A 22,484-nucleotide genomic window follows, 5' to 3' on the forward strand; every position below is an offset into this window, starting at 1 on the left:
TGATCATCTTGGATCAATCTTGATGCATATGAACCTGAACCTTAAAGATGTTTCAAATCATGTTGTCTGTACTTTGAGTGCACATCATCTTTATGCCCATATGATTCCTGTAGAATGTTGTTTCCTTGTTTGCAAACTGCTTACTTGCTGTTTTGGGCAGATTGTGTTTGAAACTTGTTTCGTGTGTATGTGTTGAACCATTGCACCGTTTTGAGCATGCTCTATATGAAACTTGCTTAGTTTTGCATGTAGTTTCATTTTACCTTGTTGCATCCATGTTTTGGAGTGTTTGTGAGGTTGTTTGTATGCATTTCGCATCATTGCCATGTTTAACTTGTTTTGCTCATATCTTCTAGGCCGTAGCTCCGATTTAAACAAACTTTATATGTAACTTGACAAGAAAACTGTGTAGATCATCTTGGTGTATTTTAACTTGATATTTAACAACTACAACAGTGTGTTCTAATCAGATCTGGACCAATTTAGAAATTTGTATATGAGGACTTACCGGAATTGTTGTGTTGTTTCCAGCCTTATTTAAACTTGCTTGAATGTGTTGCTCTCGTATGCATCATATCTTGCCATGAGTAGCATCATGTAGCATTGTCATGCATCATATTTTGTTGAGCATCATGTCTTGTTTATGTGTTGTGTGTTTACCATGTTGTTTTCTTCTTTCTGGTTGTGATGCTTCTTGTTAGTTCCTGTTTTCGTTGCGATTGTGAGGATTCGATCGACTACGCTTGGTTCGTCTATGTGGCTTCGTCTTCTTCATGGACTCGTTCTTCTTCCTAGCGGGATTTCAGGCAAGATGGTCATCACCTTGGATCTCACTACTATCTTTTCTATGCTAGTTGTCTCGATGCTATCGCTATGTCGCCCTACCTACCACTTGTTTATCAAGCCTCCCAAATTGCCACGAAGACCTCTAAACTTTTCACCCTCCCTAGCAAACTGTTGTTTGGCTATGTTACCGCTTTGCGTAGCCCCTCTTATAGCGTTGCTAGTTACAGGTGCAGTTGCCGGTTGTTCCATGTTGGGACATGGATATCACAATATCTCTTATTTAATTAATGCATCTATATACTTGGTAAAAGGTGGAAGGCTCGGCCTTTTACCTAGTGTTTTGTTCCTCTCTTACCGCCCTAGTTTCTGTCATACCGGTGTTATGTTCCTTGATTTTGCGTCCCTAACACGATGAGGGGTATGGGACCCTCTTGACAGTTTGCTTTGAATAAATCTCTTCCAGCAAGGCCCAACATTGGTTTTACCATTTGCCTAACACCACCTAAAACTTGCATAGGGACTTGCCAGCATCCGTGGATTTTTATTAGCCCACCCAGGCCAGTGCTCCTCTGAGTGTTGGACGGAACCGAGTAGACTGCGGGGCCACCTCGGGGAAACATGAGGGTTGGTTTTACTCGTAGGATGTCTCATCCGGTGTGCCCTGAGAACGAGATATGCGCTGTTCCTATCGGGATTTGTCCGCACATTCGGGCGGTCTTGCTGGTTTTGTTTTACCGTTGTCGAAATGTCTTGTGCATTGGGATTCTGGTTCTGATCGGGTGTCCCGCAATGGAGGATTGTCTCCGCAGATCGTGAGCTTGTCATGGGATAAGTTGGGACACCCCTTCAGGGTTTAAACTTTCGAGAGCCGTGCCCGCGGTTATGTGGCAGATGGGAATTTGTTAATTCCAATTGTAGAAGACTTGAAGTAAACTCAATTAAAATACACCAACTGTGTTGCGTAATCGTGATGGTGTCTTTTCGGGGAATTTCGAGAAGAGAACACGGTTGGTTTGTGCTTAAACATAAGTAGTGCAGGACCACTTATTCATCGTTACTAGTTTTGCGACCGTTTGCATAGTTTCTCATCTTACTCTTGTATTCATAAGTTAGCCACCATACATTGCTTGGTCGCTGCAGCAACCTCGCCACTTTACCCCTTCCATACCCTTTAAGCTTTGCTAGTCTTGATACCCATGGTAATGGGATTGCTGAGTCCTTGTGGCTCATAGATTACTACACTAACAATTGCACGTATAGGTAATGCGATGATCATCATGAGAGAGCGATGTTTATTGTTCTTGTTCTGCTTCTTCTTCATTCGAGGGATATGTTCCTCGTCGGCAGCCTGGGCTAGCAGGGTGGATGTCGTTTGAGCTTCTGTTTGTGTTTCATCCATAGTCGGATGTTGATCTTATGTACGAGGTATTGATGTATTCTTGGGGCATTTGTATGCCTTGTATGTATCCCCATCTATTATGTAATGTTGATGTAATGATATCCACCTTGCAAAAAGCATGTCAATATGCGATTCTATCCTTGGTGGGACCTTCGAGTATCCTTAGGATAGTATCGCAATGATTAGTGTCCTAGAGAACCACCTAGTAATCTAGCCATGATTAGTGTTCCCAATGTGACGATTCTGGGCGCCATTCTCGAAAGCATCCCGTGATGCCACTTCGTAGTAGGTATTCTACTCCTGGGTTTTTCAACTCGAGATTCACCTTAATCATTCATGTTGATAGTGTTTGCTAGTTCCTTCAGGTTTTTAGTAACCTTTGCGATAGTCCTCTTGGTTCGTGGTATATCCTTCTTCCAAATACCACGAATTGCTTATGGCAGAAGTTCTTCCTTGAACTGAAATTATCAGAACAAGAGTGCTCTTGATGAGCTATCCATTATGGTCATGACTCTGCCAGTCCGACCTTTCTGCATGGTGATACATCTCCGTTGTATCTACTTTTCCAAACACTTTTGCCCTTGTTTTGGACTCTAACTTGTATGATTTGAATGGAACTAACCCAGACTGACGCTATTTTCAGCAGAATTGCCATGGTGTTGTTTTATGTGCAGAAAACAAAAATTCTCGGAATGACCTAAAACTCCACGGAACATCTTAGAAAAAATAATAAAAAATCCTCGCCAAAGATGAAGACCAGGGGGCCCACACCCTGTCCACAAGGGTGGGGGGCGCCCCCGCTCTAGGGCGTGCCCCCTACCTCGTGGGCCCCCTGGATGCCCTCCGACGCCAACTCCAACTCTATATATTTTCTTTCGGAGAGAAAAAACCAGAGAGAAGAAATCATCACGTTTTACGATACGGAGCCACCTCCAAGCCCTAAAACCTCTCGGGAGGGCCGATCGGGAGTCCGTTCGGGGCTCCGGAGAGGGGGATTCGTCGCCGTCATCATCATCAACCATCCTCCATCACCAATTTCATGATGCTCACTACCGTGCGTGAGTAATTCCATCGTAGGCTTGCTGGCCGGTGATGGGTTGGATGAGATTTATCATGTAATCGTGTTAGTTTTGTTAGGGTTTGATCCCTAGTATCCATTATGTTCTGAGATTGATGTTGATATGACTTTGGTATGCTCAATGCTTGTCACTAGGGCCCGAGTGCCATGATTTCAGATCTGAACCTATTATGTTTTCATGAATATATGTGAGTTCTTGATCCTATCTTGCAAGTCTATAGTCACCTACTATGTGTTGTTATGATCCGGCAACCCCGAAGTGACAATAATCGGGACCACTCTCGGTGATGACCATAGTTTGAGGAGTTCATGTATTCACTATGTCCTAATGCTTTGTTCCGGTTCTCTATTAAAAGGAGGCCTTAATATCCCTTAGTTTCCAATAGGACCCCGCTGCCATGGGAGGGTAGGACAAAAGATGTCATGCAAGTTCTTTTCCATAAGCACGTATGACTATATACGGAACATGCCTACATTACATTGATGAATTGGAGCTAGTTCTGTGTCACCCTATGTTATGACTGTTACATGATGAACCGCATTCGGCATAATTATCCATCACTGATCCGGTGCCTACGAGTTTTCCATATACTGGTTCTCACTTATTTACTTTCCCGCTGCTACTGTTACAATCACTACAAAATACCAAAAACATTACTTTTGATGTCTTTACTTTTGTTTCCGCTACCACCACTATCATATTACTTTGCTACTAAACACTTTGCTGCAGATACTAAGTTTCCAGGTGTGGTTAAATTGACAACTCAGCTGCTAATACTTGAGAATATTCTTTGGCTCCCCTTGTGTCGAATCAATAAATTTGGGTTGAATACTCTACCCTCGAAAGCTGTTGCGATCCCCTATACTTGTGGGTTATCAAGACTAATTTCTGGCGCCGTTGCCGGGGAGCATAGCTCTATTCTTTGAGTCACTTGGGATTTATATTTGCTTATCATTATGAAGAACTTGACATATCCAAAAACCAAGATCTATCCCTCAACTACCAGGGGAGGTAAGGAACTGCCATCTAGCTGTGCACTTGATTCACCTTCTGTTATGAGTAAGCTAGCGACACCTAAACCTGCTTCTACTATTCGTTCTGATATGTCGCATGTTATTGATGATGCCACTTCTGCTATGCATGATACTTATGATGAAACTGCTTCTATGCCTGATACTACTGTGCCCCTTGGTGAATTTCTTGATGAACAAATTGCTAGGGCTAGAGAAAAAGAAATTATTGAATCTGAATACGATGATGAAAGTGATGATAAAAATATGTCTGTTATTCCTGAGGGCTATCTTTTTGATATGGAATCTTCTGCCGCTATTTTAGCTTGCAAAGATAGATATGAGCTCAAGAGGTTATTAGTTAAACGGAACAAAGAATCTCTTAGAGATAAAATGAAACCCGACCCTGCTTTTGCTACTTCACCTATTTGTGTCCCTGATAAGGATTATGAATTCTCTGTTGATCCTGATATAATTACTTTGGTGGAATCTGATCTGTTTTATGGCTATGAATCTGAAACCGTTGTGGCACATCTTACTAAGTTAAATGATATAGCTGCCCTGTTCACTAATGATGAGAGATCGTGTTACCTCTATATACTCAAAATATTTCCGTTCTCATTAAAGGGTGATGCTAAGATATGGTTTAATTCTCTTGATCCTGGTTGTGTGCGTTGTCCCCAGGATATGATTTATTACTTCTCTGCTAAATATTTCCCTGCTCATAAGAAACAAGCTGCTATGAGGGAAATATACAACTTTGTGCAAATTAAAGAAGAGAGTCTCCCACAAGCTTGGGGAAGGCTTGTCAAGTTACTTAATGCTTTGCCTGATCATCCTCTTAACAAACCGAAATACTTGATATCTTTTATAATGGACTAACCGATGCTTCCAGAGATTACCTGGATAGTTGTGCTGGTTCTCTTTTCAGGGAAAGAACACCAGATGAAACCAAAATTCTATTGAATAATATGTTGACAAATGAAAAGAATTGGGCACCTCCGGAGCCAGCTCCTGCTCCAATTACTGAGCCTATTCCTAAACCAACTCCGAAGAAGAGAGGTGTTCTATTTCTCAGTCCCGAAGATATGCAAGAGGCAAAGAATCTATGAAAGAGAAAGAACCTCCTGACCCCGATATCCCGACACAGGTAGTAAAGGTAAATTATCTCTATAGATATGATAAAGTTGAAGTTCCTCCTACTAAAATTGCTAGTCAGTGGTTGGATGAGTTTGATAACTTTATGTTTAAGCAAGACGACTTCAATGCTTATTTTGGTAGATAATTAGAAGAAAATGCTTATATGAATAGATGCTTGGGTGATTATATGGCTAATATTAGAGGTGAACTTAAACTTGTTAGCAAACATGCTTCTATGGTTACCACGCAAGTAGAACAAGTGCTTAAAGCTCAAAAAGAAGTGCTTGATGAAATGAATAGAAAGAAAAATTATTATGCCGTTAGAGTGGCTACTAGAACTGGTAGAATGACTCATGAACCTTTGTATCCTGAAGGCCACCCTAAGAGAATCGAGCAAGATTCTCAGAGAAATAATATTGATGTTCTAGTTCTTCTAAAAAGAAGAAAAAGAAAATTGATAGAACTGTGCAAACTTCTAGTGAACCTATTGCTGAACCACCTGATAATCCAAATGATATATCTATGTCTGATGCTGAAACACAATCTGGTAATGAACATGAACCTAATGAAATATTAATGATGATGTTCATGATGATGCTCAACCTAGTACTGAGAATGATGTAGAAATTGAACCTGCTGTTGATCTTGATAACCCACAATCAAAGAATCAACGTTATGATAAAAGAGTCTTTGTTGCTAGGAAACATGGTAAAGAAAGGGAACCTTGGGTTCAGAAACCCATGCCTTTTCCTCCAAAACCATCCAAGAAAAAGGATGATGAAGATTTTGAGTGCTTTGCTGAAATGATTAGGCCTATCCTTTTGCGTATGTGATTAACTGATGTGCTCAAAACAAATCCTTATGCTAAATATATGACGGATATCATTACTAATAAAAGAAAGATACCGGAATCTAAAATTTCCACCATGCTTGCTAATTATACTTTTAGGGGTGGAATACCCAAGAAACTTGGATACCCCGGAGTACCTACTATACCTTGCTCCATTAAAAGAAATTATATTAAAACTGCTTTATGTGTTCTTAGAGACGGTGTTAGTGTTATGCCTCTCTCTTTCGAAATATCTTTGCAAATGGCTGATAAATCAACTGTTATACCTGTCGGTATTTGTGAGGATGTGCCTGTTGTGGTTGCAAACGTTACTATTTTAACGGACTTTGTTATTCTTGATATTCCCGAGGATGATAGTATGTCTATTATTCTTGGAAGACCTTTTCTTAATACTGCAGGGGCTGTTATTGATTGCAACAAAGGCAATGTCACTTTTCATGTTAATGTTAATGAGCATACGGTACACTTTCCGAGGAAACAACCTCAAGTTCATAGTATCAACTCCATTGGAAAAATTCCATCGATTATAATTGGAGGTTTTGAATTCCCTCTTCCTACTGTCAAAAAGAAATATGATATACTTATTATAGGGGATGTGCATATCCCCGTTGAGGTAACTTAGTGTTATTCGAAATTTCTCCGGTTTCATGATTATCGAAATGAGTTTGTTAACAAGACCTGATCAACCTTGTTAGTGGATTCTTTTTGATGAGCATGAGATGGATGAAACTAGAAGCACAAACTTCTGTACCCTCTCTATATTTTCTGTTAATTAGTAGAAATAAAGTAAAAATAGTATTTTTCTGTCTATTTCCTGACTTACCCGTGCAATATAAAAATATCCCGAAAATAAAAGTCCTCAGAATGACATGCCAAGTTAATATGATTTTTTCGGGAATATTTGAGGATCTACTGTGCAAAAATTACCGCGGGAGGAGCTGCCACCTAGCCACGAGGGTGGTGGGCGCCCCCCCTCTAGGGCGCGCCCCCTGCCTCGTGGGCCCACGGTGGCCCTCCTCCACTTATCCCTACACCCATCCTCTTCTTCTTCCTCGCACAAACACGAAAAACCAACTCAAGCACGGGTTCCAACCCTCCTTGCTGCCATTTTCGATCTCCTTGCTCAAAGCACCTCTCACAAAACTGCTTGGGGAGATTGTTCCTTGGTATGTGACTCCTCCATTGGTCCAATTAGTTTTTGTTCTAGTGCTTTATTCTTTGCAAATTTGTGCTGCATAGGTGACCATGTTCTTGAGCTTGCATGTCAAATTTATATGGTTCTAAGTAGTTCTAATGCTTGATATAGGCTCTAGGCACTTGTAGGAGTAGTTGCTATAAGTTTTATTGAAGTTGGTTCACTTTTGTTTGTAGTTACTAAAAATTTCAGAATTTTTCAGAGAAAACAATATGCTTAGGAAGATGTTCTAAGGTGGTTCCTCTAAGAAGCAAGGACCTAGGATTGCTATGCGCGATGCTAACGAGGATCCACCAAGAGACGCTCTAGTACGACCTTGCGAATGGCCGTTGGAAAATTTTATGGACCATGCGGGAATTAAAAAAGAATTCAAAGCATAATTGCGCAATCCCGGTCTTGAGGATTTTGAGGCTAACAAATGCCCCTAGTATCGTGATCTCACAAGTTCATTTGTGAGGAGGTTTGAGTATTCATCTTCGCGTAATTCTCCTTCAGTCATGTTTGATCTCTATGACAAATCTTATACCATGGACTTAGATGATTTCACTTCTGCTTGCAAACTTCCATCATGGGATAGTGTTAGGGATCCCCCTAAATCTGAATTTAGAAACTTTCTTGCTAGTATAACTATGGGGGAATCTAGAGATATAACGCAGGCTACCATAGGGAGCATTCACTTTCCTGCTATACATTATTTTGCTCTCTTCATCGGTAGATGCATAAATGCTAAGGATGAAGCATGTCACATGTGTGTCCCTGATCTTAGCATTCTTAGGAGTGCTGTGTTAGGAGACCAATCTTATCATATGGGAGCCATTGTAGCTCGTAGGTTGCATCATAATAGACATAATGGAGATTTCTTTCGAGGAATTTATGCAACCCGCTTAGCTCATTTTCTTGAGATAGACATTCGTGAGGGTGATACGGAGTTGCCTCATGCATATTTAGATTATAACTCTATGGCTTCGCACCAGTTTCTCGAGAGGCCTGAATCACCTCTCTTATATCGTTTAATTTTTGATAAACGACGTGTTTTCCGTATTACTCTCCCTGCTCCTGCCTTCTTTGATTCACAGACAAAAAGAAGATATGTTATTACCAGAGAGGAGGCAGAAGAGTACGAGAGGAGAGCGGAGGCAGCTCGACTCCACGCTGCAGCTCAGCAGGCGATAACCGCTGCACATCAGTATGATCCCAACTATTCTCTGTCGCAGTACGACCCCATCTGCACCTATGGGTATCCGCCAGACTATCCCTGGCAATAGACCAACTTAGGCCAAAAGCCTAAGCTTGGGGGAGTATGTATTTCTCAGCGACATTACATTTATGCTCACACACACTCATTACTAGATGTCGGTGCTCATACTCTTTCACTATAATATCCATGCTGGTTTGTTTTCTTTTTCCTGCTTTCTTCTTGTGTGTTTGTTAAACCTTAAGAAAAAACAAAAAAAAATCAGTAGTAGTTTATTTTTCTGCTGTAGTAGTAATAATTAAAAAGAAAACCCAAAAATATTTCCCGTTCTTATTTTGCTTGTTGGGAGCTTTCCCGTGTAAATAGTTTTATCTCTTTTCTTTGGGGGTCAGTAGGAGAACACCACAATTAAATTGTTGAAGTGGCTCTTATATGCATTATTGTTGATTTAACCCAGAGCCCATATTGCCTTGTCTTCTCCTGTTTATGGAGTGCTTGCAGATTCCAGCTTAGTCCAATGCACGTACACCCTTATTATTATTCACACCGTTCGGTCGTGAAAGTGAAAGGCAATTATGATGATATATGATGGACTGACTGAGATGAGAAAAGCTGGTATGAACTTGACCTCTTCTGTTTTTGTAAATATGATGAGTCCCTCGTTCTTGATTCAGCTTATTATGAATAAACATGTTTGCAATGACAATTAGAGATCATAGTTGCTTGTGCCATGCTTGATTAGCTATGAGTTATAATTATTTACCTTGTGTGCCAACATGCTAATGCGATGATTATGATGTGGTATGATGGGGTGGTATCCTCCTTTGAATGATTTAAGTGACTTGACTTGGCACATGTTCACGCGTGTAGTTGAAACAAATCAACATAGCCTTCACGATATTTATGTTCATGGTGGATTATATCCTACTCATGCTTGCATCCAATGTTTATTAATTTTAATGTATGTACATGGCTGTTGTCGCTCTCTAGTTGGTCGCTTCCCAGTCTTTTGCTAGCCTTCACTTGTACTAAGCGGGAATACTGCTTGTGCATCCAATCCCTTAAACCCCAAAGTTATTCCAGATGAGTCCACTATACCTTCCAATATGCGTTATCTACCTGCCGTTCCAAGTAAATTTGTATGTGCCAAACTCTAAACCTTCAAATAAACATTCTGTTTTGTATGCTCGAATAGCTCATGTATCAACCAAGGCTGTCATTATCTTCCGTGTTAGGCAGGATATTCTCAAGAGGAGTGGACTCCGCTCCGCACTCACGAGAAAATGGCTGGTCACCGGGATGCCCACTCCCATTATTTATGCAAACTAAATCAAAATTAATTGCAAACAAAACTCCCCCTGGGACCTGATGTATGTTGGAGACACTCATTGTCGAGCAAGTCATGGATTGGTGCTTGTTGGTGGAGGGGGAGTATAAACTTTACCATTCTGTTTGGGAACCGCCTATAATGTGTTTAGCATGGAAGATATCGCCATCTCTTAGTTGTTATGTTGACAATGAAAGTATACCGCTCAAAATGCAATTTATCTCTATTTCAAAACCGAGCTCTGGCACCTCTACAAATCCTTGCTTCCCTCTGTGAAGGGCCTATCCATTTACTTTTATGTTGAGTCATCACCCTCTTATTAAAAAGCACTAGCTGGAGAGCACAACTGTCATTTGCATTCATCACTATTAATCTATGTTGGGTGTGACTATGATTGGATCTCTTTTACCATGAATTACAATGTCTAGTCAGTCCTTGGTCTTTAAAGGTGCTCTGCCTTTATGTTTTGCGGTCTCAGAAAGGGCTAGCGAGATACCATATTGTTATATCATATTATGATTGTTTTGAGAAAGTGTTGTCATCCGAGATTTATTAGTATGACTTGCTAGTTGATTATGCTATTGATACGAGTAATTATGAGACTTTAGAATTATTGCAAATGTGGTTAGTTATGATATATGCTGAAAACTTGAATGCTGGCTTGACATAGTTACAGCAACAAGAGCAAACAGAGTTTGTAAAAGTTTTTCTTTCTTTCTTTTAGTTTGTCAACTTAATTGCTTGAGGACAAGAAAGGGTTTAAGCTTGGGGGAGTTGATACGTCTCTGTTGTATCTACTTTTCAAACACTTTTGCCCTTGTTTTGGACTCTAACTTGTATGATTTGATTGGAACTAACCCGGACTGATGCTGTTTTCAGCAGAATTGCCATGGTGTTGTTTTATGTGTAGAAAACAAATATTCTCGGAATGACCTAAAACTCCACGGAACATCTTAGAAAAAATAATAAAAAATCCTCGCCCAAGATGAAGACCAGGGGGCCCACACCCTGTCCACGAGGGTGGGCCCCCCCCTTCTAGGGCGCGCCCCCCTACCTTGTGGGACCCCTGGATGCCCTCCGACGCCAACTCCAACTCTATATATTTGCTTTCGGAGAGAAAAAAACCAGAGAGAAGAAATCATCACGTTTTACGATACGGAGCCGCCGCCAAGCCCTAAAACCTCTCGGGAGGGCCGATCTGGAGTCCGTTCGGGGCTCCGGAGAGGGGGATTCGTCGTCGTCGTCGTCATCATCAACCATCCTCCATCACCAATTTCATGATGCTCACTGCCGTGCGTGAGTAATTCCATTGTAGGCTTCCTAGCCGGTGATGGGTTGGATGAGATTTATCATGTAATCGAGTTAGTTTTGTTAGGGCTTGTTCCCTAGTATCCATTATGTTATGAGATTGATGTTGCTATGACTTTGCTATGCTTAATGCTTGTCACTAGGGCCCGAGTGCCATGATTTCAGATCTGAACCTATTATGTTTTCATGAATATATGTGAGTTCTTGATCCTATCTTGCAAGTCTATAGTCACCTACTATGTGTTATGATCCGGCAACCCCAAAGTGACAATAATCGGGACCACTCCCGTTGATGACCATAGTTTGAGGAGTTCATGTATTCACTATGTGCTAATGCTTTGTTCTGGTTCTCTATTAAAAGGAGGCCTTAATATCCCTTAGTTTCCAATAGGACCCCGCTGCCATGGGAGGGTAGGACAAAAGATGTCATGCAAGTTCTTTTCCATAAGCACGTATGACTATATATGGAATACATGCCTACATTACATTGATGAACTGGAGCTAGTTCTGTGTCACCCTATGTTATGACTGTTACATGATGAACCGCATCCGTCATAATTATCCATCACTGATCCGGTGCCTACGAGTTTTCCATATACTGGTTCTCGCTTATTTACTTTCCCGCTGCTACTGTTACAATCACTACGAAATAACAAAAACATTACTTTTGCTGTCTTTACTTTTGTTGCCGCTACCACCACTATCATATTACTTTGCTACTAAACACTTTGCTGTAGATACTAAGTTTCCAGGTGTGGTTGAATTGACAGCTCAGCTGCTAATACTTGAGAATATTCTTTGGCTCCCCTTGTGTCGAATCAATAAATTTGGGTTGAATACTCTACCCTCGAAAGCTGTTGCGATCCCCTATACTTGTGGGTTATCACATGGGTTATCCAGAAGAAATATGTTGAGCTTTGTTGGACATACTAATCTATGCATCCACAACTTAGAGAGTTATAAGTTCTTTTGAGTTGTTTCTCTTCGGTAGTATTCCGACCTTAGTCCATCAGTTGATAGTCAAGAGTATGTGTGCATTCATTCATTGATGCCTGTTATTCTTTTGGTTCGTCAAGCCGTCCTATTTCAGAATGTTTAGGAGAAACAAACTCCAGTACCTTATCCATTTCTAGGATTTGGTCAAATTAATCGTAGTCCTTAGATGAAAATGCCAATCCAGCTTTTGTTCTGTTCTACCTTGGAGTATTACCATCCTTATGTCAAGAATGTCATGGGAATTGCACCTCCTCTTATGAAATCCTGATATAGTAATACTTCTCGCCATCATAGTTCATTCTTTAGTCTCCATGTTATTGTAACTGGAATACCGACAAGTGAATTGTGATGTGTGAAATCAATACTCCTAGAAACTCTGTTGCTTAGTAGTTAATGGACAACACTCTCATTCTTAGCGTGCTGGTTATTTAATCATCATCCTAAGATTGATTGTGCTACCTAGTCCATATTTTTTGGTGCACTCTTCGATCAAAGAGTTAGGATTGTGTCAATCCCTCGCTCCCTTGATCATATCATCTTGCCTGAAAAGTAAGATTGTTCTCGATCTTAGGAGCATATCGATGGTTCCTAATTTTCCGATTATCTTCTCGGAAGTATCGCCAGGTTTTTTTCTGACTGTTATGTTCAGCTCATGATCAAGTTGGTTTCTTGTAACCACCCCTTCTACAAGAATCTGTGTTGGATATCCCTGAGCTAGTTGGTTAAGCTGAACAACAACTTGGAGAGTTGGAAGATAAAAGCTTTGCCTAAGCTAGTTCATTTCAAAGGGATATCTTTTGTGTGTGTGTGTGTTGAAGAAAGATGATATCTTCATTGATTAGTCCTCGTGATCAATTGTTGGATCTATTGTCTTGTCAAAACCTTGATTTGAGTATGGGTTATCATGAAATCAAATCGGAACCGATGTTCGTAATGTTGTCTTACTCGTGGTTGTTCCTCGAGCATGCACCATTATATCTTTTGGTCTGACCAATGATATTGCCTTGTTCACATAATTATGGAATTCCATTTATACGGAAATCCCTATGACATGTTGTTGAGCCCATCAGCAACATTTTATCTCCTCCATGATTCATGTTGAACATTAAGCTAGTGTTGGAAACTTGTGTAAGAATTTTCTTCATGTAACTATCATGAAGGATATGTTGCATGAAAGAAGTGACTTCCTCTAATTCATGTGCATCTGATGCAAGTTGCCGCTGTGAGTTCAAGAAAGTTAATTTTTGCTTCCTTGGAATCATCCCAAATTAGTCACACATGTGCGAAGTGCTCTATAGTTTGATAGGTTGGCCGCCTCCATTCAATATGTGTTTCCTAGCACACCAAGCCACTGATTGATTTGTTCTAGGAGAAAAAGTTCCTTCTTAAGAACAAGACTTATGCAAGGACTTCGTTATCCTCGATGATGGTTCCCCACCTGAACTCGGTAGTGTTTTGTTGTAAGACTTTTACATGGTCATGCTTGTCTTGGACAACGTGTCCACATGTATGTAGCGGAAGTAGCTCATGTTTTGGAGCTTGCTATCATAGCTCATCTCCCGAGAATCTCACAACTTCATCTCGTTGGGTTGTGTTGCAAACTTTCTTTTCCAGACATGTTGTCTGAAATATCCCGTTCCAACCAGATCTGAATCTCAGGCAGATATGATGGTTGGAGCTATTCGAAGATCTATGATGTAGGCCCTGACAAGGTTGGTGTTCTAGCCGACACACCTAGCCAGAAGATCTATCATAGTAGTATCTTGATTGAGCAATTTTACTATCTTCTCCATGATAATCTCGTGCAACTTATTCTAGAAGTTGTTCTTTAGGGATTCTGTTGCTCTTAGTTTCTTCAAATATTCTATAACCATTCAAATAGTGGAATCACTCTCGACTGTTGAACTGTTCCCTAGTTACCAGAATCATTCCTAGCATTTGCATTTTGTTCCCAGCTTGCACCGCCATTGTGCCAATTTCCCATGGGCTGCTCTCTCAGTAATCGATGTTCAGGATCATCTTCAAAAGTGGTCCTACCATGCGTCCCATCCATTTCCGGTGATAAGCAAAAATCATCCATTGCGTTGTCTTCAACAAGGTAGTCCACATCATCAATTCTAGTATGAGTATGCCATTTCTTCAAGCTCCTTCACACAATCGTTTGTGATTGCCTTAGGCTGGTAGAAAGAGTTTCAGTGATCTTTGTATCAAAAGTAATTCTTTTTGCCACTTAAGGGAATAATTCTACGAGGCACCTCTTCCAAGGTGCCCCGTAAGGAATCATGGCAATCACCTCCTCGCTACTTTGAAATATATACACCATCTTATTCAAGTGTGGAGTTGTTGCCTACCAAGTGAACCTTTGTCATCTACTCTTTTCCATCCCTCTGGATGTATGTTTTGTGTCTCAGTTCGACAGATGTTTCAATGTCTCACTCCATGAGTTGATCTTGAGTTACTCGATCTTAAAGAAGACCGATTACCATAGAGTTCCTTTCTGTCATCGTCGTGTTGGATGAAGATCTCGAAAGCAACTCAAACTTAGTTTGAAGCAATGAATCAACATCTTCGAGAAGGGCGGTTGGATCATGAAGTTTGTGATAGTTTGTGTGACGCCCGAATACTTAAGCTACATAGAACCTCTGCTAATGATGCCACGTCACCATGGTTACTGTTGTTAATCTCGCGTTAGTTCAAGACGATTCGAATTAAAATTTGGATTATTAACAAACATTAAAACTTTTCAGACTTCAAAACTAAAATGTTCGGTATGTGGCATAATTACATATACTAAATTTGGTACAACTTTTGAGTTTTTCTAAAACTAAAATATATTGGGAATAATAGAAAATGGTAAAGGAAAAATAAATAAAAGGAAAAAGGCAAAACAAAAAACAAAAAAAAGAGCAAAGCCCCTCCCCCTCACCCTTGGCCGAATGGCCCAACTGGCCATCTAGGCCACCAGGAGGCCCAACCCCATCCCACCTTATCCCCAGTACCCCGAAACCCTAACCCCCTGTGCACCCCCCGCATGATGCCCACCCACTCCCTCGTCCCTCTCACCACCCCGATCTGGATCAAGGCAGAACCCCGACCGCGCCCCGTCGATGTCGCCATTGCCACCCGTAGATCCCACACCCCGCCTCCGAGCTAACCTAACCATGTGAGTAAATCGTCTATTTAAAGAGAAGGGGATCCTCAGATCCAGATCACACCATTCTCCCGTAGCGAGTATCCATCAGAGCGCGCCTGAAAAAAGTCTACCCCATCATGGTCGGCCATCGCAGCTCCTCCTCTCGCTCCCATGGCCCTAAGCCAAGCGATTGGAAGAAGTGTTCCGTCCCCCACGGCCAATTAGTAGAGGTACAGACCGAGGGGTTTCTCCCTCCAGCGTATATGGTCCCCGTTTGAGCCGGACATGCCACCTACAACGACGGGGAGCAAGCGGAGAGCTTTCCAACCCATCCATGGGGGAGCGGTTATGCCTTGTCCCTTACTTATTGAGGGGGCTTGGATTTCCAATCCATCCGTTCCTCCGCGGGCTCCTGGAGTTCTACGGCCTCGAGCTGCATAACTTTACTCCCGCCTCCATATTACACATGGCTGGCTACGTCGCATTTTGCAAGCTGTTTCTGGGCTGCGGAGCTTATTTCGATCTATGGAAAAGCCTATTCTGCCTCGTACCCCGTACACAGAAGGATTCAATATATCAAGTGGACGGAGCCGAAATATGGTGCATGGCCAGGACCGGATACCTGTCCGGTACCTCGAAGAAGACATCTGAAGACTGGCCTTCGGAGTGGTTTTATATGGAGAACGTCCCCCTTCAGGACCCTATTCAGATGGGCCTTCCTGAGTTCAATAACGCCCTTTTGAAGAAATGCCGCAGCTGGCATCCTCGGAGTCCCCAAGAGGAAGATAACAGAGACGTCCTTTACCTAATGGGCAGGATGGAAACGTTGGCCAAATCAGGACTGACAATAATCAGGGTTATGTCAATATGTATAATGCGGGGGTTGCAGCCACTTCAGTATCGGGGGAAACCCATGTGGCACTTCAATGGAGAAGACAATGCCACCCGTTGCGGCCGTAAAGGTCCGGATTCCGCCGCCGCTCTAGCGGAAGTACTGTCCGATTTATACAAAGGAGAGGAAGAGGAGTTCATCCATATTAAGCCACGGGATGGATTCTCCATGTACAACCCCCAAACTAGGTGAGCTTCTACCTTTTACTCCAGATCTTCCCGCATTCTTCATTATAAGTATTTACCTTGCTATTTCATAGCAGGAACTGCGAAAAGCTGTGAGGGAGGTCCATAGCCTGTCTCCACAGCCAGAGGACCCTGACCGGGCCCTTGACCCCAGACACGAAGAAGATCTGGACATATTCGTGGAACTCATCGACATGACGTTCTATCAGTTGAGCTACGACGGTGCCTTGGTGGCAATCATAGCCGATTATCCGGGCTTGCTCCCTGCATCGCATGTACGTAAAACCGGAGTCCCAACTTCTGAGAAGGATCCCTTTTTTGCACTTCATCCATCACACACATATGGTGTCCTACAGGGAAGGCCCTTGGGACGCCACGCCGAACCCGCAGTGACTCACCAGCAAGGAGCACCAAAACCGGATAGGCTTAAAAGGAAGGCGGTCAGGACTGAGACATCATTGCGGAGATATGAAAAAACCCTGCTCCGTGGTTTGTTGTCTTTAAAATATAATAATGTCCATGGTTCTTGGCAGAAAAAATGCTCGTCGGACCGTGCCCGGAGAGCATGTCGGCCATGCCTCCACCAGCCGGACTCTAGAGCCGGACTTAGGGGCAGATTCTGACGTGGGGACAACACCGGATGTTCCTCCTATAGAGGATTCAGATAGGCTGTCCGCTACAAATTCCGAAGTGGAGAGTGCCATGACTCACAGGCGCCGCCGGGCCGTACTCCGCGACCTTGGTTTCTTCGAAGAGGCATTTAATGCCTTCAACTCAGGAGACATGTACATCCGAGCTGCTCAAAATGGTCTTGCCAGAGCCACAACCAGTATGTAAAGGATATACGGGTAAGAAAATCTGATAATTATATATATCAGTAGCCCCTGAGACATGAAACAGTTGACACAACTGATTTAAGGATCATTATATGTGTAGGCTCTTACGGAGAAGAATACCCAATTGTCTCAAGAGCTGGAGGAGTGCAAAGCCCACTTGCGGGCCGCAGTTGCCACAATGAAGGAGTCCGCGAAGGCCCCATATGGTAACACTTGTTTCTATCGAAAAGAAGGATATGTACCGATTAGTATTCGGCGTGTACGCAAATCTAACAATAGATTCTACAGATGACCCCGGAGTGAATCCGGAGGTCGTGCGAGGGGATGAACAACATGCTCAACGACAGCTAGAGGCTGGTGAGCGCGTGCTTACGCAGGTTAGGCAGGAGAAAAATGATCTCCAAGATGCCAATACCCAGCTGGGCGTTGAACTGAAAGACGTTCGGGCCCAGCTAGCTGACTCCGTAAAGGAGAATAAAAGGCTTCGACGCGGCATTTTTAGTAAGTGCTTGAACGAACTTTTATAGAGTTCAGCGAAGAAACCGGCTAACAGAGTTATATCTGTAGTTATGCTGACGGGTCGTCCCGCAGAGGAGATGCCCGGGTATGCGGGTGATCTTCTGCCAGAGCTCTCACAACTGCACGAACAAGTTCGGCAGGTGATGTAGGGCATTGCCCAAGCCTTGTGGCCATCTGCCTCCCTGCCAGGAGGCGTGGGGGAGCTTGTAGAGATGCTCATGGGAGCGCGGCGGCGCTTCCGATTATGGAAGATATCAGCCTGCCGACAAGGTGCAAGGGAAGCCTGGGCCATGGTGAAGACGCGATATACAAAGGCTGACCCAAACCATATGGCCGAGGTCGGACCTGTGGGGTCTGATGGGAAAGAGATCCCCGTCAGTTTGGTGTATGACCAAGTGCAATTAGCCGCAAAGTATTCCCAACAGGATTGTAGGCTAGACAGCCTGTTGGATGGTATAGAAGAAGAATTTAGTCAATGTAAGTGACTGCGTACTTCAAGTGACATATATTTTCCCTAGCCGGATTGTAAATCATTTGTCATGGCGGACCTTTTCGCTTCAACCTCCGGACCCGACAGTCCGGAGTGTATCGGAATACCTGCTCAGTTATGTAAAAACTGGGGTACGCGTGGAAACCAGGCGTAGGGGTCATAAGTGCTTGAACAGACAAGTACCCAACTAGATATGTTATATTACATGGATAGTAAGAAACATCTTCCAGGGAGAATAGTTCCGGTAAGGGTTCCTTTCCCTAGGTACGCATGCATTAATGTGCATGTCTGAACTGCGAGAAGAGACGCGGGATATAAACATTTGGGGGCATGTATTAAAATAAATAAAAGTCATCTTTTGTTCACTGACCGAATATTCCCTTAAGAACGCTAGCTTTCGGCTTCACCCAGTCTGAGGTACACATCCGGCTAACCCGGCAGTAACAATCAAAGAGGTGCTCCCCTTATGCCCTAGCCGAATTAACGGGAACGTAGGGCATAAACACAAGAGCGAGGCAACCCAGCTTGGCCAAAACATAAGTCATATCGATGCATATAATGGCGAAGAAAAGGTACATGTGGAAAAGTAACACATGTGTGGGGGGCATAGAGCCCGGAACATAGTTATATTAAGCTTCTGTATAAGAAGCCCCCAGGTATAATGAGCACGCCTAGCGCTTCAAGATTGAGTAGTCAAGACACATTAGCCTTTTAAGGCCATGAAGAAAAAGGGAAGAAAGAAAGAAAGAAAGAAAAGACAGATATCGGATATATAAAAAATTGACGGAGGTAAGGAAACGAACACATAGTCCGGCACTAGGCGTAGAACCTTCGGAGTTTGGCTGTGTTCCACGGGTTTGGCTCGAGTCGATTGTCCGATGCATCCCGCAGACGGTACGCTCCACCAGTCAGAACTTTGTCAATAACGAAGGGACCTTCCCATTTGGGCTTGAGCTTGTCCTTTTTCTTCTCCGGTAGGCATAGAACGAGTTCGCCAATGTTATAAGTTTTGGCCCGTACTTCTCTACTTTGATACCGCCGAGCCTGTTGCTAATAGAATGGGGAGCGGGCTTTTGCCATGTCACGCTCCTCCTCCAGGGCGTCCAAACTATCCTGCCGATCAAGCTTGGCTTCTTTCTCTTTGTACATGCACACTCAAGGTGAATCATGAATTATGTCGCAGGGCAGTACCGCCTCTGCGCCGTACACCATAAAGAACGGTGTGTATCCGGTAGTGCGATTTGGCGTGGTCGGCAGCCCCCGTAGTACGGAGTCAAGCTCCTCCACCCAGTGCGTATTTTATTCCTTCAAGGATTGCACTAATCTGGGTTTAATGCTGCTCATGATAAGACCATTTGCTCGCTCGACTTGACTGTTAGTTTGCGGGTGATAGACAGAGGCATAATCGAGCTTAATGCCCATTTTGCTGCACCAAGTTTTTACATCGTCGGTTGTAAAGTTCGAGCCGTTATCGGTGATGATGTTGTGGGGGACGCCGTAACGGTGAACGACCCCGGATATGAAGTCTATCACGGGTCCGGACTCGGCCGTTTTAACTGGTTTGGCTTCTGTCCATTTGGTGAATTTATCCACCATGACAGATAGGTATTTTTTCTTATGGCTTCCCCCTTTAAGGGGTCCGACCATGTCAAGCCCCCAGACCGCAAAGGGCCAAGTAATGGGGATTATTTGGAGAGCGGTAGGTGGCATATGGCTTTGGTTTGCAAAAAGCTGGCAAAAAAGACGCAACATTGAACAAGGTCCTGTGTGTCTGCTCGGGCCGTCGGCTAGTAAAAACATGTACGGAAGGCCTTGCTTGAAAGTAGTGTCGTAGTTTTCAGGATGCCATGAAGACTGCGTATGCTATCTTTTGATAATGTGGATACCGTGATTTGCATGGAGTGAGGACAGTGGATACATAGTATACCGGCTTTTGAAGCGGGAACTTATGTCCGTCTGTCTCTCGTTCGACGACGAGCATTGCGCTTACAACTTGGTGTGTTGCCGCTATATATAACAGCATTGGTTCACTGACATTTGGCGCAGCCAAGATTGGGTTGGTGGCCAATACGGCTTTTATTTCTTCCAATCCGGCCATGGCCGCATCGGCTGACTTGAAGTGTTTGGTGCGTCGAAGAAGGCGATAAATAGGTAGTGCCTTTTCTCCCAATCGGGAGATAAAGTGGCTTAAAGTGACCACGCATCTAGTTAACTTTTGGATTTGCTTAAGGTCTGTTGGGATAGCCAACTGTGACACATCTCGGATTTTAGCCAGATTTGCTTCAATTCCTCTATTGGAGACGACGAAGCCCAAGAGCTTTCTGGCAGGCACACCAAAACACATTTTTCCGGATTGATCTTAATGTCATATGTTCGGAGATTGTCGAACGTGAGCCTCAAGTCGTCTATTAAGGATTCGACGTGTCTTGTTTTAATGACCACATCGTCTACGTATGCCTCCACTATTTTTTCTGATTTGTGTTTCCAGGCATGTCTGAATCATGCGTTGATAGATTGCACTGATGTTTTTGAGCCCGAAAGGCATGGTGTTAAATCAGAAGGGGCTGTATGGAGTGATAAATGCCGTTGCGGCTTGATCGGACTCCGCCATCTTAATTTGATAGTATTCGGAGTATGCGTCGAGGAAACACAATGAGTCGTGTCCTGCGGTAGCGTCGATAATTTGATCAATGCGGGGGAGGGGGAAGGTATCCTTGGGGAAAGCCTTGTTAAGGTCCTTGAAATCGACACATAGGCGTCAGGATTTGTCCTTCTTTGGTACCATCACCAGGTTTGCTAGCCAGTCCGGATGTTTTATTTCTCTAATGAATCCAGCCTCGGGTAACTTGGCTAGCTCTTCTCCCATGGCTTGCCCCTTGGGCTCAAAGAAATGCTGAAGAATCTGCTTGACCAGCTTGAACCCCTTTAGAATGTTAAGGCTATGCTCGGCCAGCCTACGTGGGATTCCTGGCATGTCCGAAGGATGCCAGGCGAAGATGTCCCAATTCTCGCGCAAGAACTCCTGCAGTGCAGCGTCTGTTGTGGGGTTCAGCTGTGCCCCGATGGATGCTATTTTTGTAGGGTCCGTTGGGTGGACTTGGAATTTGACTATTTCGTCCGCTGGTTTAAAAGAGGTGGACTTGGGTCTTTTGTCGAGTATCACATCGTCCCTATCCACTATGGAGCGCCGCGCAGTTAGTTCTTCGGCCGCCAGGGCTTCGGATAATGCCTCGAGGGCTAGTGCGGCGGTTTTATTTTTGGTGCGGAGTGCTATGTCCGGATCACTAGCCAGAGTGATTATTCCATTGGGCCCGGGCATTTTGAGCTTCATGTACCCATAATGGGGTATATCTTGGAAGATCGCGAATGCCTCCCACCCTATAAGGGTGTGGTATCCGCTACTAAACGGGGCCACTTGGAATGTGATTTATTCGGACCTATAGTTCTCCGGCGTGCCGAATACCACATCTAGTGTGATTTTTCCCGCACATCGTGCCTCCCGACTAGGGATGATTCCTCTGAAGGTCGTGCTGCTTTGCTCAATGCGGCTCTTGTCTATTTCCATCTTGCTAAGAGTTTCCTCGTAGATGAGGTTTAATCTGTTGCCACCGTCCACAATTGGACTAAGGACCAAAGTGGCTGGTGCTCGGGCTGTTCAGAACTGAGGTTCGTCACTGGCATTGAAGGTTATGGTCGTGTCGTTCCATGGATTTATTGCTGCAATGTGGCAGACTTCGGCAAGGCTGCGGAGCGTTCGCTTGCGCCTATTATTTGAGGCGAAGGTCTCGAAGACTGTCAATACTGTATTGTTATTTTCCACGGGATGGTGCTCTGTTGTATTGTTGATGAGGATATCCTTGCCGCTCTTGGCCACCTGCCGGAGTATCCAACATGCTCTAAGGCTGTGTGTTGGCATGGTATCCGTTGTACTGTGAATTTTGCATCGCCCATTGAGCCATCCCTCAAATACAATTATATGCCCTGTAGTGGGCTTTTGTTTCTTTGTAATTGGATCGGGTGACTTATGAGAGTACACCCTTTTAGTTCGGACGGGGGGTTTACTGAGAGCCGGAGGGTCCCATAATTTTGTTTGGGTTTTCCAGACGCTTTCCATGGCACAGTACTTCCGTACTATGGCCGCTAT

The sequence above is a fragment of the Triticum urartu genome, chromosome 5, assembly GCF_003073215.2.
Source record: "Triticum urartu cultivar G1812 chromosome 5, Tu2.1, whole genome shotgun sequence".
In the NCBI taxonomy this organism is placed as follows: Eukaryota; Viridiplantae; Streptophyta; class Magnoliopsida; order Poales; family Poaceae; genus Triticum; species Triticum urartu.